Source organism: Bombus pascuorum, chromosome 1 (genome assembly GCF_905332965.1).
Source record: "Bombus pascuorum chromosome 1, iyBomPasc1.1, whole genome shotgun sequence".
Taxonomy (NCBI): domain Eukaryota; kingdom Metazoa; phylum Arthropoda; class Insecta; order Hymenoptera; family Apidae; genus Bombus; species Bombus pascuorum.
In genome coordinates this window covers 32,364,478-32,380,793 of record NC_083488.1, presented here as the reverse complement: position 1 = coordinate 32,380,793, position 16,316 = coordinate 32,364,478, and the positions used below count along the sequence as shown (strand labels likewise).

Below are 16,316 nucleotides of genomic sequence, written 5' to 3'. Positions count from 1 at the left end.
TTTGTTGTATTTTGAGAATCGGGAGCTTATAATAAAAGTGACTATTGCCCATGTTCGTCACTTTTGAAGAAAATATAACAACACTTTTGTATTTTTAATTTTTACCCGTTCGGTACATTGCAGCAAGGTAACAAATGAAAAACAAGATTGTTAAAAATTGAGATAATTTTATATCCTTGGTAAATTTTAAAAAGAAAAGGAATTGAGATGCCGTATCGCACAAATAATATTACAAATAATATAATTTTCATTATTTTTGAATAATATTACAACCAGTAACGCGTAATTTATGGAATAGTATTTTATAAAATACATAATACACTTATATAACTCAAAGGTTATATGCTTTTCGCAAAGTGAAAAATTACATTCTGTAGGAACAAGACTTTTAATTCTCTTCCGCTCATTTGTCAAACTATGAGGTTAACGGTGTTTCGCGATATTTCCAGGAACTATCGAGGCGCTATTAAAGCACTTCTGAGAAGTATCGAACTATAATTTCAATTTCTAGCGCCATCTTCGCGTCAGCTGTGTCGATACAGCATCGTTGGCGTCCGCGAACATTCAAGGATGATGGAAAACGAAACGAGTAGTCGTCGACCCGTCAAACTCGTCAACAAGAAGAGACCTTGCGGCTCGACAAATTCCTCTTTGCCTCGTCCTTAGCTATGCGCCTCCCACGAATCGTCCCACGATTGCCAATATTTGCGGAAACGAAAAGAGTTGCTAAACATGACCGCCTCTTTTCTCTATCTTCTGACTACTTGAAGAAAACAAATCGTACAGTGTCTGATTAAATGCAGCAACTTGCACCGAGCTGACAAGCCTTTCGTTTTACTATGTTCGTGTACCTATACATCAATTTTCGTTCCGATTAATTAGGTCGGGATCGAAAATTCGGTATTCGGCGAAATAACGCATAAACAGGCACAAGAAGACCAAGAAGTGATTTAAGTTTAACTTTTTCGGAAAGTATATGTTGAGGTTATTAGATGTATGTAAACAAAGGAACGCGTGGATAAGTTGTAAGGTAGAAAATATATTTTAATACAAAAGTGTAAGTACAAGTTGGAATATAATTGAGCTGATCCAGATCTGTACACTAACAGTGTTACTCTATGCCTGAAAACCCTGAAGCCATCATCGCCTGTGTACTGTTTATGGTTTGCCTTCGTCCCAGTCTTTTGTCTATGGCTACGCTGTCGATGGCTTCAGTGTTTGAGAAAACTAAAAAGACTATAAAAACTAAAAACTATAAAACTATAAAAACTATAGAAAACTAAAAAGACCATAGAGTCATAGATGTAGAGTTTTCTTAGAAGTGGTGACCATTTCAACAATTTTTCCGGATGATTGTATTTTGTATATAAAGATATATGCGCTATTCAAGTTATGACGCTAAAATATTTAAATATTCTCAATGTGAACGGGGCATACGGATTGATGCACTACAAATGTCGTTATAAGAGATCGTCGACTAATCAGAGCAGTAGCTGAAGCAGCACCAGGTACAAGGGATTAGACGCGCGTTAAGAATGTGGACGTAGTTGCAGACTCGATAAGAAGCGCAACTCTTTTCAATTACGCCGGCAGAATCGACATTCCGCGGACGAGCTTCAGCCATATTGTCGGTAGAGGATTTAAAAATCAGCTGGAACTTGAGTAAGCGGCCCGATAATAATAGCTGGCATTCCTCTGAAAATCGCGCGGCTCCTTGGTTGGCCGTAAAGGCGGTAAAAAGGAAAAGTCGGTGGCGATGTGCCGCGCGACATTAACTTCGAGGTTTTAACTAGTATTCGTTGACACGTGTCAATAAACATCTTACGTTACTGTGCGTTGATAAAACGATTCCACGGGGCTCCGAATGGATGACGTTGAGTATACGAAACGCGAACAAGTACCGTTGCAAGAATGCCGATTTCGAAGAGAAAAAATGGTTCTTTCGATTTTTTTAACAAATTGCATATATGTAATTTATCAAAGAGGACGAGGGAATAGCGTTACGCAAATTACTGATCGAGAGCGCTTTGTTAGAAAGTTTGAAGTTTGATAGATTTTATAATGTTCTTCTTCCCTGCGTAATTCTAGATTAATCTCTTAAAATTTGTTACCAAATTCATAATCACCCCACACACGTAAAGGATTGTATTATATAGAACCCTGTGTAGAGAGAGTTGAATTATTCTGTAATTAACCGACTATTTGTTACGATAGGGGTAATTTTGTTCCGCTAATAGCACGAGGTTATCGAATGATTTCGAAAGCCGGACATTAATAAGTCGGATAAAGAAAGTTATCGAACCAGTAATGATTCGTGAGTAACAACAGGGTAATTTAATCGAAATCATGGAATAATAACGTATATTGGTATATTATCGATTCGAAGGTTTCCCTGTTTTTTGTCTTCTCATTTTTTCCCCCTCGGTCAGTCCCTCGGAGGTTGGTACGTCCCGGTGCACGCTGTCGTTCGATCGCGATTGGTTTTTTCGCCGATCCGGCCAATTTCTTGACACATGTTCGACCGTGCAACGCTGAATCACAGGGAGCAGCTTTTTATGGGAAAGCCGCGAGCGCAGTTTAAAAGTCAGCGAGCTAGCTACTTTCACCCGGTTCGCGTTGAAAAACAGCCGGGGCCAGAATTTTTTTGGGAATTAACCGGAGCAAAAGTCAGCATACGTCTCGAGATTACGACGTGCGGTGAGTAAAATCCACGCTGGATCAAAACATTAGCCTTTCTTCTGGGTCTTCGTTCCGCGCAAGAACCGAAACGTGGAATAACAGGTTGCTACACCTGCCATCCTAACCAGGAATTCGTGTAATTTTTTATCCATCCACCTCGTCTGTCCATCGTATCCCTGTCGCGTCTATTAAATCCGTCACTGAAATTTCACTTCCATCTTCCTCACGAACCTCGTGTCCCCGGACGTTTATACACGTATATTCGTTGTTCTATTATCTTTTTTTCCAACCGAGAAACCTGTCGTCTCTTCTTCCTTGCGTGGCCCTCGCGTTTGATTTCAGTCCAGTCCAAACCGATATGATCGAGGAGCAACGCTATCGGCTGGACGTCTCGTGCTTTCCCTCGTGTTTCCGCTTCGACGACTCTTCTCCGATCCGCTGACTTTTCGGGAACGTCACTCCAGATCCCCGAGGAGTCTCGGCACTTTGTAGTGACGAAGAGAGGCACGGAGGGTACATCACCTTCGCGTGTTTACCTCTTCGGCAACCGGTTCTTGTCTCCCTCTTTCCTCCTTCGTGTTCACTATCCTTCTTCTCCCTTCGGTATCGGCTGCGTATACCTGTGTACAACCTGGCGTAGAATCTGCCTTCCTTCTCCTTTCCTCCTACACCATTTCCATTCCGCCTCTGTCCCACTCGTTCGCTTCGTTTCCTCGTCCTTCTCGTATTCGTTCCGCGGCGATTCTTCGTTCTTCGTCGATCCGCCTCTGTCGTCTCTTCTCTCGCGGTATTCAAATGACCTCGGATGATGAATACGCCCATCTCTCTCGGCCTGTCGGTAATTGCCGCTATTTCTATCCTTATTTTTGCCCGCGGTGCGTACACCTTCGAAGGTGCACGGACGTACATACTCCAGGTACAGCAAGCACGGTCGGCTCCTTTCTTCCCTCCTCGTATACCTCTTCTTACCTTTTTACCTCGTACGCGCTCGCACAATACGTACCTTGGTACCCGCTCCTCTTATCTCCGGGAATTTCGTAAGGGCGATAAACCGCGCGAGAACCGATCCAGCCAACTCTTCACCCGACTCGACCTTCTATCTTTCTTTCTTTCTTTCTTTCTTCGTGCATCGTGGAGGTGTGAAAGCATCGGGAACTTCAACCTGCCCATTATCACGCTGCCTTCCCAGACTGCGATGATGTTGCAAGTTGATCTTGCAGCGCTATAGGCATTTCGTTTCTCGATCAACGAAAATTTTAGAAAGAATTGAATAATTTTGACTGGATTTATAGTGAGTGCTTTTTGCGACATAAATGACGCTTATGATATGACGATGAAGCGTAATTGAATATTTGATACAGTGACATACCAAATAAAGTAAAATATTTGAGCTTGTAAGTTTTTAGGTTTCACTACGCCTAAAAGCGGACAATGATGTGTATTTTTCTCTTTCTCGAAGAATGTTCGAAATTTAAGATTTAAAAAGAATTATAGACGTTATAGAAAAAAATGGGAATTTTTGTTTTCAGAAATTTAGTTCAGCACCTAGCATCTAGCAATCCTTTTCAAACAGTAACTTTCTTTCAAGAGGATATTCTTCTTAATAAAACATCTTTCACGAAGCACGTAAGGTTATGACGCAATAACACCGTTACCTGCTTAGGATCAAGGCCTTGATAAGAAAAAGAGCGATCAAGGGAATTAACTTAATAGGGGTACAATTACGCTAATTATGATCTTCCAGTTGAACACGGAAGATCCTTGATGAAATATTGAAATGAGATCCAGTTTTTCCAAGAGTATATAATTTATGTTCTTTCTTAAACATTTCTTTAAACATTTCTTTAGATACGTTTCTGTAATTAAAATAAAGATACGTAATTATGAAAATTCGTCTAATAATAGTAGGACAAAATGCCACGTTAAACTCTGTGTTTTCTTCTGCAGTTAATCGTTAGGAAGGTTTTAATCGGCCGTGTTTCCCACTCGCACTGATAATTAATGTTTTCACGCGTCGGTATTATGCAAGTCGACGCCATACTTCCAACGATTTGGAATATGCGCGGCAGGATGTGGAATTAAATAAGAAACTTCGTGAGTTTCTATACACAAACACCATATCAAGTTACGTAATCAATTAATGGAGCGTGTAGCAAAAACTATATTATATACGTACGTTTGTTCATCAATTTTTTAGTTGAGAAACGCCCGCATTACGCGCGAGATATGAAAATAGTATAATTGGAGTCTCTGGTACGGTTGAACTAATATCATTAGTGGAGCTTTGCAAGTAACAGGATACAGTAATAAATAGGATTTAGTAATAAATTTGACAATAAAACAAGAAAGTAAATTTTACAAATTACAAGTTGTCTAATTATTTTATTTCGCGTACATGACATCTTCTCCTTTGCATATACCTCACATATGTATACGTCGGGATGATGCAGCATCACTTTTGAAGCGACTTGTACCATACGTATTACAAACGTGCACGGGTAGCTACGGGGCAAACAGCAATCATACCCATAAAGTTCCCGTGATCCCTTCGTGCCAGGGCCTCGCATGCTGAATAACAGCAACTATTAGTGGTCCGTCGGTCATTACAATCTGTCAGTCGAACGTACAGTCGTGTAAGCGCTTGCAGGTAACCTTGACGAATGAAACTATCGGCCAGCACGTGTACTTTTATCCTTCTCTTCTACGGAGCCGTAAATACCTTGGTCAAAAGAAAAATTGGTTTCCCTGTTGGTCGACGAGAGAACCGTATCGAATTCTGAACGATTTGATATATCATAGCTTGCACAATGTTTTACGAGTTCTCGCTGCAACGTTACAAGCAGAATTTGCTAAGTTAATAGCGATTGAACGTGATTTACGCTTCAATTTCTGTTATTTTAAGAGTATTATGTTAAAATAGCATTAATATGAAACGTTGCGAAGATTTCTCAACTTTCGAAATCGTAGAATCCTTTTGTAACTGTCGTGGAACGCGTTTCCTGATTCACCACTTTTGAAATTAACAACTTATCAGAAATTCAAGAACGACTTGTCCTTTTACTTTTACGAAACGATAACTTCCTCCAATTTCTAGACGTGTTTCTCAATCTTTTTTGCAAGGAATCATAGTCAAATGTTCCATTAATTAATATTCGAGAAATCAAGGTTCTGCCGTATTTATTTCACTCTAAACGAAATTGTTGCGTTGATGGACCGAGCGTATGGAATAAAATACGACAGCTTCCAGCGAATCGGTTTTGTGGCAGGAACCGCTGACTCAACTCTGCGTTGGGAGAGGTCTCCGAGTGTCTAGCCGAGTTCGCCCACATGAGACCCGGTTCCGTTGTGCTTAGGCGTACAATTGCACGGGAACGCGCCACAACGATCGACGACGATTAGGCAATAGCCGCCGTTTTATAATTGTTCCCCCGGCATGCACAGATCGTGTATAACCGTCGACAAGGCCCACAGTTTCGACACACGCCGCCTCGTGTTATAACCTACGTTTCGCGCGATTAGTTCTCGCGGCAAAGCGATAAATCTCGTCACAATTCAGCTCCAAGGGATTGGTTAGTCTTCAAGGGCTCCAGGAGCAACTACAAGCCTAACCTAGTCATTAGGGTTGAGTCGGTTGAGGTTAATTAGGATTTTAATTGGAGACGAGAAGAAGAAACTTCGTAAGAGAAAATGATGCGTTTTATGGGGGGCTAAGATTGAATTTGATAGGAAATGTTTCGTATTTCTAATTTCTACGTTATTTGCGTAACTACGATAAATCGATACAATATCTGCTTACGCTATATTTCATCGTTCTCTTTCAAATCTACCTCGTCAATTCTAATCATAAACATCGTTTCCTAATGCCGCGAAAATTCTATTCAACCATAACACATAATGTTCGCATAATCAATAAAACATCAATAACAACAGTACCAACTTTCCGATATTATAATATATACGATGCGAAGGCTAAAAACGTGACAAAGAGAGTCGTAAAGATCTTAGCTCTCGGAACAAAATTGGCGACACCATAAAGCAGAGAGGGCTGATATCGTTCCTTCGTGTTTACGTTTTCTACATTCCTATACCAGTGGAGGCTAAAGTATGTACGGTTTCAGCGATGGAGGACGCGTATAAGCGTAATGCACACCAACACCAAATATATATGGGGAACGATAGGTGATATAAAGTGGTAATGTCGCGACTGTCGCGGGTAACGTGAAACATAGGCTGATTGGGCCGGTTTAGCCGCGCCTTATCGCTGCCTGTGCTTAACATACATCCACTGTGCAACACCCTATTCTCGTCGCCGTTCTCCACGTTTTTAATTCACGAGTTAAGTTCGCGTCACAAACGATGATACAGTAAGGTTGGATCGTTCTATTTCCTAAGTTTCCTAAACTTCAATAGCTTCAAATTTAATCTTGAACTTTGTACGAAATGATCAAACTCGAATATCACAAGACACCATTAGTCTTTTATGTAAAATGAGAAAATGAAAGAATGAGAAAATAATTCGGTAGAGTTATTTGAATCAGCGAAGACGTATCGTATAAGAATAAATAAAATAAGCGATGAAATAATATGCCAGAAGCAAAGTGATATAGATGCACACGCTACTGAATTAAATATTTATCAACGTTCGGTTGAATACTATGTTTTGTATTAATAAAAAGTCCCATAACCAAAATCTATTATGGTACAATTTCGTAGGCAGTAATTTTGTCTCGCTGGAATATCACACTGTCCATCGTGCCATGACATCGTGTATATTTACGATCAAACTCCTTTCCTCGAACCGTACAGTTTACGAGACACGGTTGGTCTGGTGACCGATGTCATCGAGACGTTGCCGCCACTGCTGGATTTATGGTCAGCATTCAGGATCTATTGGATGGCGTTATCGGTAGTACGGCAAATCGTGGGTTTACACGATTGTGACAGCTGACGGTATTACGTACCTTTATGTAGAACTGGGAGTTTTGTTTCTTCCCGTTTGAAGTTTATTTTTGATTTGTAAAATGGTAGGGTCTTGTGCTAACAATATTAGTATATCGACAAGTGACAAGTTATGAGTAATAGGTTCCTCGTTTTATCGGATGCTACGTATGCAATGCCGATGTAAATTATAACAGAAATTTGTTGGGTAGTTGTTATATGCGTAAGAAGACTTTCAAAATCTATGCTGTTATAGTGAATTTCAAGAAACAAGTTTAAAATGGAAAATTTCTTAAGTATTTTGGTTACAAAAAAAAGCGAAGAATATTTGTACACGACATATTTTTGATTCGACAGTAAAATATTAAAACAGAAGCTTGAATCTTTCCTTCGTCGCATTTATAATTTATGTTACGTTTATGAAACGAATTTGTCGAGAAACGATCGATTCGTCGAAAGTTTCATTTGCAAATGTTTCTTCAGCAATGTTTCTCGAAACCAGATTCTTGAATGTACTTTCACATCGAGTAATTTTTCTACATACTATGCAAGCATGTTATTTATTCGTGCGATAGTTTAGCGCGTTATTGTTGCTTTCCAAACGCAATCGGAAAATAACTGTCTGGAGGTAACGAAGCTGTCTGTTCAGCGATAGGCAGCACGTGGGCGTCCTTTCCATTCAATACTTAATGTTTCACGTTCGTGCCATTAACTTTTAACGGGGTTTACTTTCTAAGATTTTCCTCGATATCGTATCCCATCTTTCCACATTAATTTTCTGTTCATTGCGTTTATCTTCTATTTAATTTCGTACGCTTGCATAATCTTCCCCCTGACACATTTTCGCATCGTTGCTTCAACGCAGCGGTATAATATCAATATAAAAATATTAATTAATTTCTCGTTCGAAGCCAAACGAATACACGAAGTCACGATTTGAATACAAAATTATACTTAACTCGAAGATAGATCTCGTATTTAGATAAATAAGAAAAGAAGACACAGAATGTTGAACGAAGATTTATTGAACTCGTAGAAGCGAAACGTGACTATATAAGTACTGGTATCGAGCTTTCTTTATTTTGATATATGTAGAAATCAATATTTAAGCGTGATATAAAACGTGTAACTAAGATAATGCTTGACCTGAACGTCTTTAATCACGATTCAGAGAAGCGACGTCGAGGTCAATTATTCTCTTCAGCTGAAGAAGAGAAGAATATTTCTTCGTAATTTCATTGAAATTTCAATGTACCGCAGATTGGTCTATTAACTGTTTCCCAAGGAACGTAACACGTTAACTGTAGTAGTCGACTTTGAAGAAATAAACGTCCAAATACTTTATCAGCCATTGTATGTTCGAAACAAGTGTCTTCAAACACGATCTCGTTCTGTTCGAACGGATAAAATTCTACTCGTTAGAAATGAAATTCAATCGAGCTAATCTCACTGTTTGAAGACGAAACAAAACGAATGCAGTTCAAAGGCGACTACAAGCTTCGTTCGATCACGACATTATTTCAGTCCACGAAATGTCAAGGTGACCGATCACGGGAAGACGAGTTTCTCCCTTAACCTCCTACGCGATCTATTCCCGGCATCGAAGATCGAACGTGACGAATATCGGTGGCTGGTACGCGATTTACGCCGCAGTTCGCGAGAATAACGCGGCCGGTTACACCTGGCGATAAAGCATTTGTGTGTAATTCGATTATCTGCAACGGTTATTGCATGGGGTGGTGAACAACCAATCGAGACCGGGGGCCGTCAGTGGTCCTTATCGCGGCTACTATCGATGTTTCCGACCGTATGTTCAACTCAAATATTGCGAATCGCTGGTTGCAATGCCGATAGCGCGTCGTTTACCTCGAGTTGTGGCGTAAATCGCTCGAATCGCGTTCCTCTGGTAAACAAGATCCGTTGGAAACTAGGCATTACACGGTCGCGATCGTGTAACGCGAATCGAGATTACGGTTATCGTTTCCACGTAAGTCCTTGAGCTAGTACCGAGCTGACCTCATTCCCGAGTCGATTTGAAAAACCTTACAGTAGGGTGTATCGATGAATATGTTGAAATTCGCTCGTGGACGATGTTGAAGTTCCTGAAGTGTTCACGATTTCATCGAAGATTTCGCCTGTAGGATTCTGTCTGTTCATGGTACATTTCCACGTATAACGCAAACGAACGTACAGAGTCATCAATTTCTTTGTTTACTTTCAACGCTTCTGAGTATCTTTGTTATCAATGTTGTCGTTAGACTTTACTCGATCGGTGAACAATTTTGCAACTGAAAGGTCTACGATCGATAGGACTTGCTTCTTTCTCAGTTGTCATTTTACTCGAACGATAAAGTATTATATATAGGCGCTCCGCGTTATCTCTAAATTATATTTTTGTCTTTTCGAAATGACGAGTTTATTTGGAGCCTAAAAGTGAGTTATCGTTGAAATTTAAGGTGCTTTATCTAGAGGTGGAGGTAAGCAGTTAATAAAGTGGCTCTTGCAGATGTTTGCTCTTGCTGCTAATTCAGAGTTCAGCCTCTCTTTAACATACGCGCGTCGAAAAGCCACGGTAAACAGAACTCGTTCTCTCGTGATACAGCTGTGAGCGTGACATTTCAAATTACCAAGTTCAACCAAATAGAGTTGGCAGGCTCCGGGTCTGTTTGACTCGATTCTCTTATTGCTCCAACACGAAACATGTTGTTCTTCAAACAGTATTACTCTACAAATTCTACGACCTCCTACATTCCTTTGGAAGAGTCCACAGAACGAATCTTATCAAGCAAACGTAAAGTAGAACTCTGCTAGAGATCATAAAAGTCGCGCTCAAGATGAAAATTATACTTCCACTAAATATTATTGACACATACTGTTTATATATTTGATTCTAGTATTCGATACATTTAAACGTCGCTAATTTTCATGTACTCCACCCTTTTCGCGAATGAAATATCTCAAAATTGATAGAAAAATATCCGAAAGAAAACGCGATTAAATTCCAATTGAATTTTCTAAAATATGAATTTCTTACTTCGTACAGACCAAATAGTCAAAATGAAAGTTTTCCAAATATATACGTCCAATTGACGTCTACCATTGATACCAATGCCAAATAAAGAAATACGTTCTGCAGATTCTTCTCTGGTACTTCATAAATTTAAGCAAAACATCGCACATCCTCCATGATGAATCCGTTACACACCACACAAGTTAACTATTTTCGTTCGTGTGTTACACAAACGTCGACGAACCAGTTTACACCCGTTCTCTATTCATCCTAATCTCCGTGGACAGCGGTTTCAACGCGAATCAAGCGGGACATAGAAAGGCGAGCAGCGTATGTACACGCATAGGTGAACACCGGAGGTAATTTAAAAATGAGAATTACGAGCATAGCGCCGCCCGTAACCCTCGGGCATGGAATGTCAACGGTAACTACCGTCGTACGTAGGAATAATATCGACTTCTTTACGGGTCGTTGTAACAGTACAAGGGCCCCGTGCAGTTCGTTCCCCGCCGTGAATCGTCGAGAGAATGTCGGGGCCCCGACCCGTCCTGCATATAACCTACGCACCGTGCCAGATGGAGAAAACAAATATGTAGTGTGATCGCTTAACTGTTGCTGTCTAAAGTGACTTTCGTCGGGGCACGGCCGAGTCACGTGTTCAAATATTGTGTAAGGGGATTGTTCGGGGAACGGGGCCACGGACAATCTACGAGGGTGTCGGGGATGTATAATAATTCCAGCGAGGTGAGTCGAGCGATTTTTTGAATCGTTTTGACCATACGCGTTTGCTTTTTTAAAACTCTTATTTTATATCTATCGGTACGATCGATGTAATACAAATTCGTTGTACGAGTCTTTCGAAACTAAATCGACCAAATAAACATATTTGGTAAATTTGTTAATTTTATTACTACCATATTAGGGTACACGATCTGTGTTTGATTTCTCGAAAGATAAATTACTTAATTTTGTAAATTACAACAGTTTACACGATATCTGTGTCGTTAATCGAATATTATAAGTATTCGGAAATCTTTTATTTTACGATTACATGTATCCATCTAAAATTCATCGCTTTAAACGAGGTAAAATTTGAATCAGCTTCATAGGCAAATGCTTCGATCAAGTAGTCCTATTACGAAATCATATTTCTAAGAAATAACGACACAGAAACGATTCAACGATAATTTACCCGAGGAACCATGCTACGCGTAAACTGTACGTTTTTTCGCCGAGAATGTTCACGTAGATCTTCTACTCCAGCTAACGTTTATTCATCGAGATATTTCCTTGCTTGATATTGTTTTAACGCCGTAGCCTGAACGTTTTGTTTACAGCTTATTAAGCCTGCTAATGGCGATTACACACTCCGTGGCGATTACTTCAGCGCGAACGATACGTGAGACTCATGAAAACATAACCTTAGAGCTCATTCATGGCTTTCGTTGAATTCGTAGTCGAAACAGTCGAATGTCATTCATCGTGGTCACTCGATTCGAATTATGATTTTTGATCGATTGTAAGCGACGCGAAAGGAAACGTTCGTAAGTAGAAAATTCCACTTCGATTTAACCGAAGCGTTTTAAGTTGTAACATGTAATTCTAATTTCTAATAATTTGTAATTTTAATTCTATTGTTTTCTACGTAAAAGGTCCAACTTTGACCCTTGGACCGGTGTCACGACAAAAGTAATTACGCAGAGGTGCGCGACCGCATAACAATAATATCTGCGATCGAGCGATTCAACGCGAGGAATACGCCAGCCTTTGAATAATAATTTGCATGACTGCATCAGCCTTGCATTATTACCCTATCGAGTTACGTATCCTCGCATAACGCAACCGACTTGAATCGTGCGGAATAGGGATTCATGGCCGGGCATTAAAATTGCAAATTACATTACGAGGGTGTTGACAGACTGTTCCCGCTTTTTAGTGTCCCTTTCTTCTCGTCTCGTCTCTTCCTTTTTTCGCGATAGTTTGTAGAAAACGTTTTCGTGTCGAATTGGCGACCGCCTTTAAATTATGTGACGTTTGCACATAGTCAAATACATTCTCCGATAAATAGCCGTAGCCAACGAATTCAGGAAAACGAACAGATCGTTTTAATGCTACTAATTATCCTGCTTGAAATCAAATTTACAATTCTGTTTAAATATCGTTGCTACATTATGGTAAGTAAATTCAATTGGAAAGCCAAGCAGGAATTGGAACGTCGAGCTTCAAATGTAAATTCAATCTGCTGCCCTGTAAATAGAAAATGCTGGAAGGATTGAGAATTAACGTTTCAATGTTCCAGAATGTTATCGTATTAGTAGGATATTTCAAAACCTGCGTACAAAAATTCAATAACCGTTGACGTAACGCTTTCAAGATTGAAACCATTGTTCGTTTGAAAAAAGAATTGCTTCTTAAAGAAATCCGCGCATACGTATCGAATAGCTAAGGCAACTTAATTTTTAATCGCTAGAGACTATTTTATATATCAGAAGAAAGAAAACATTGCGTCGACAAATTGGCTAAATTTCAAAATCCTTCAATTACCAGAAGCAGGGTGATTGATCCTTATAAAAATTCCAAGGTAAGAATTGTTTGGAATAATAATCTTTTTCCAAACGACGAGCTCAACGATCTTACGAGACGTGTTTTAAGACCCCTTTCTCGAGAAACTTAGCGTTGCTAAACGAGATTCATGCAACGTAGCCGTCATTTTTCCTCCAATTCGAAGAAGCAAGGTCTTACACGCGTAACCTGTTCACAATTTCGCACGTAGCCGGTCGGTTTCGAGCCAGAGAGACTTTTAGCGAGCGTCGACTAATCATCGAGCTCCGTAGTTGCGGACTTTGACAGTTGCCAGCATTGTTAGTCCGTACAGGACGATAATTACCAGGCTCGTAACAATCGCTATAGAACCAGACATTATCGTTGCAAGCAGGAATTCTTGCTCCTCCGCTTTTCTTTCGTCTCGACGTTCTTGGCACGAACGACTCTTTCAGTTCCTCTCCTTTTTTCCCCTATTCCTTTTGTTAGGTTTGACCGTTTTGAGCTGCCAGTTTGCGCGGTGATTCTCACCTTGGCTCATAAGTAGTTTGTTCGTGGAAAAGCAGCGAGACCAACGATCACGGAGATCGTTCCGTACGGAGCAGGAATACTGAATATTTTGCAAATACCAGGGGCAATCTGGCTAGTCGATTTATGGCCGGCGAATAATTCAAGAGTCGCTCTGACATTTCGTGATTGACTGAGTTTCAGGTGATCGTTTGGCGAAACCTTTGAGACCGTAAAGCGGATATTCATGAGCTTCTTGCGAGCAATCGATGGGAAGATACGCTTGTTTTGCCGGCTTTTTGCCGGCGATGTGCTTTCTAAGAGGCGAAAATCGCTTTCTTTCTTATTGCGATTAAACTTTATTTGTTATTTAAAAATACTTTGTAACAGGATTTTTTTTAAAATGTGTGCTTTTTAAAAAGTGAAAATCGCTTCCTCCGCGACGATATTCCAGTGAAACTTTGTTTTTCTTTATCATTTAAAAGTTTACTGGTTTAATCGGTCTATCTAAATGTTGTAGAATATTTCAAATATCGATAATAAATAAAATTGAGAACTAAAAGCAAAACAAAATTCCGAAAAATTGCAGAACGATCGATTTACGCTAAACTTTCGAAAATCGAAAACACGTTCGAAATAATTCGATAAGGATACGTGTCGACGAAAGGTGTGCAAATTAAATTATAATAAAAGTAAATCAAGAAATTTGATAACCACCAAGCGTGTTGATTAATATCGGCAAAGTGCTAGGTAGAGGTGTGCCTCGAAGCGCAATTATCAAACCAATCTGGTTCTCGTGGTTCATCTTTCGCCAGTTATTTTAGACAACGCCATATGACCATATGCCAACAAATTAGCCATACGAAGAAGAGAAGAGAGAACGCAGCACAAAATAAGCGAGCCAATCGCTTATTACTGGCCGTGTTAACCACTACCGATAGATAGTTGTATATACTTTCAAGCATCTGTTGGCGATAAAACAGTACTTGATAGGCATCCATTCATTACTATCTGTTACAAGTGATAGTTTATTCCTTACAGAAAAAGAAGAAGAAAGCATAATGAATCGATTACTTGGTCGATTACTACACACATAATTCGATAAGATACGTCCTATAAATTGTAATATTTGAATCCTTCGACTGACTCGGTTTAAAAAATATTAGAGAAATTCTTATCTCGTTGATAATAGTATTCGAGTAAAATACGAGATAATCGAATTGATAATTTATAAAACGAAGTAACTTTTTGCCTACAATGTCGTTATATTTTTAGAAGAATTGTTACAAAATATCGATAAATTATCACGTATATTATCAGATTATCGCGATAAATTATCTTATGATACGAATATTCTTTATATTATTCTCTCTTGCTGTTTATAGATTTTCATTTTTAACATTAACTCTGCTGTGATCCTTTCTTCGTGTCTCAATCTCGCTCTGACTTCAACAAGCAAAAAGAGTTTCAACGTTTGGAAAAAAACTTTAACATACAATCGGAATGTTATGCCAAGTCCTACGGTATTCTCTCGACATCTCGTTCGCCTTAAACATCAAGTAGCAAGCACCTCTATCTCGATGCAAACGTCGTAGCAAACAATAGAATACTAAGTTAAAGCCAGGGCAACGTAGTAGTAAGCGTATGTAGCAAACACGAAAGCGATCTCAGTGCGAAATTCACGACTGTACATATCACTGCCTTTGAAACCCCTATGAAATCGAATTGATCCGATTGCGGAACAAGATGCAGCCTCCAAACACATACATACATACTTCCGTCTTACGACGCTGAAGAACACTGGAACTGTGGAATTCGAGTTCGCGAGTGCGGATAGTCGTTCGTGTAACGATCGATCGTGATCGTAAATCAGACGCGAGGCAACGTTACGGGTTGCCAGCATTCCAGATCCGTTTGGGGTGCGCGATTGGCAGAAGTGTCGCGTGAAACGAGGTCGATCCGCAGCATTCGATAAATTATCGCCGTTCGAGGAGAACACTGCGTGAAACTGCGCGGATAATTTACGGATTATTGTGAGAGCTGTGAATCAAGGGAGCCCAATGGACCGGCCAATGGGTTTCGTAAAACATTTAATCTTCCCAAATATGTATAAAAGTACAGCATCATCCTGGTAGTTTTAAAAGATCAACGTTTTTTTTTTAAGTTTTAGATACGTGGAATATTGCGTCAACGATGTGTTTATCGAAAGTCATGTTTTTGACGAGTTTCTGTTACAGGAACGAGGAAAATTCCTGAGGAAAAAGTGGTCAAAATACATCGGTTTTTTAAATTGTTGATAAATGTTAATATATGTCTGAATATTTTTGGTAAAATTTTGTCAAGATGGGGCAATTTCAAAGAGAGTTATTCTTGGCAAGTTAAATCCTATCACATTTTAAGTTTGCATCATTTCTAAATGTGACGCTCAAATCCCAGAATAGTTGAGAAATCCCTTTTTATACTTGGTGCTGATATTCAATTTAAAAACGTCCTATCATATCATAGTATATAGTAATAGTACTACTATTTACCACAGTGCCATTTTTATTTTCCTTATCAATTATCGTCTTTTATCGGTTTGCTAGCGAACATACTCGTGTTTAACTTGGTGATATTCTCGATAATCAATAGTCTCTAAACG

At 39.5% G+C, this 16,316-nt stretch overlaps 1 protein-coding gene across 3 annotated transcripts in view; it reads right to left on the bottom strand.

Moving 5' to 3' along the window:
* The window catches only part of LOC132910452 (epidermal growth factor receptor), a 179,712-nt gene that overhangs the window by 87,845 nt on the left and 75,551 nt on the right, over positions 1-16,316 (bottom strand). The gene's annotated exons all lie outside the window — the stretch shown is intronic.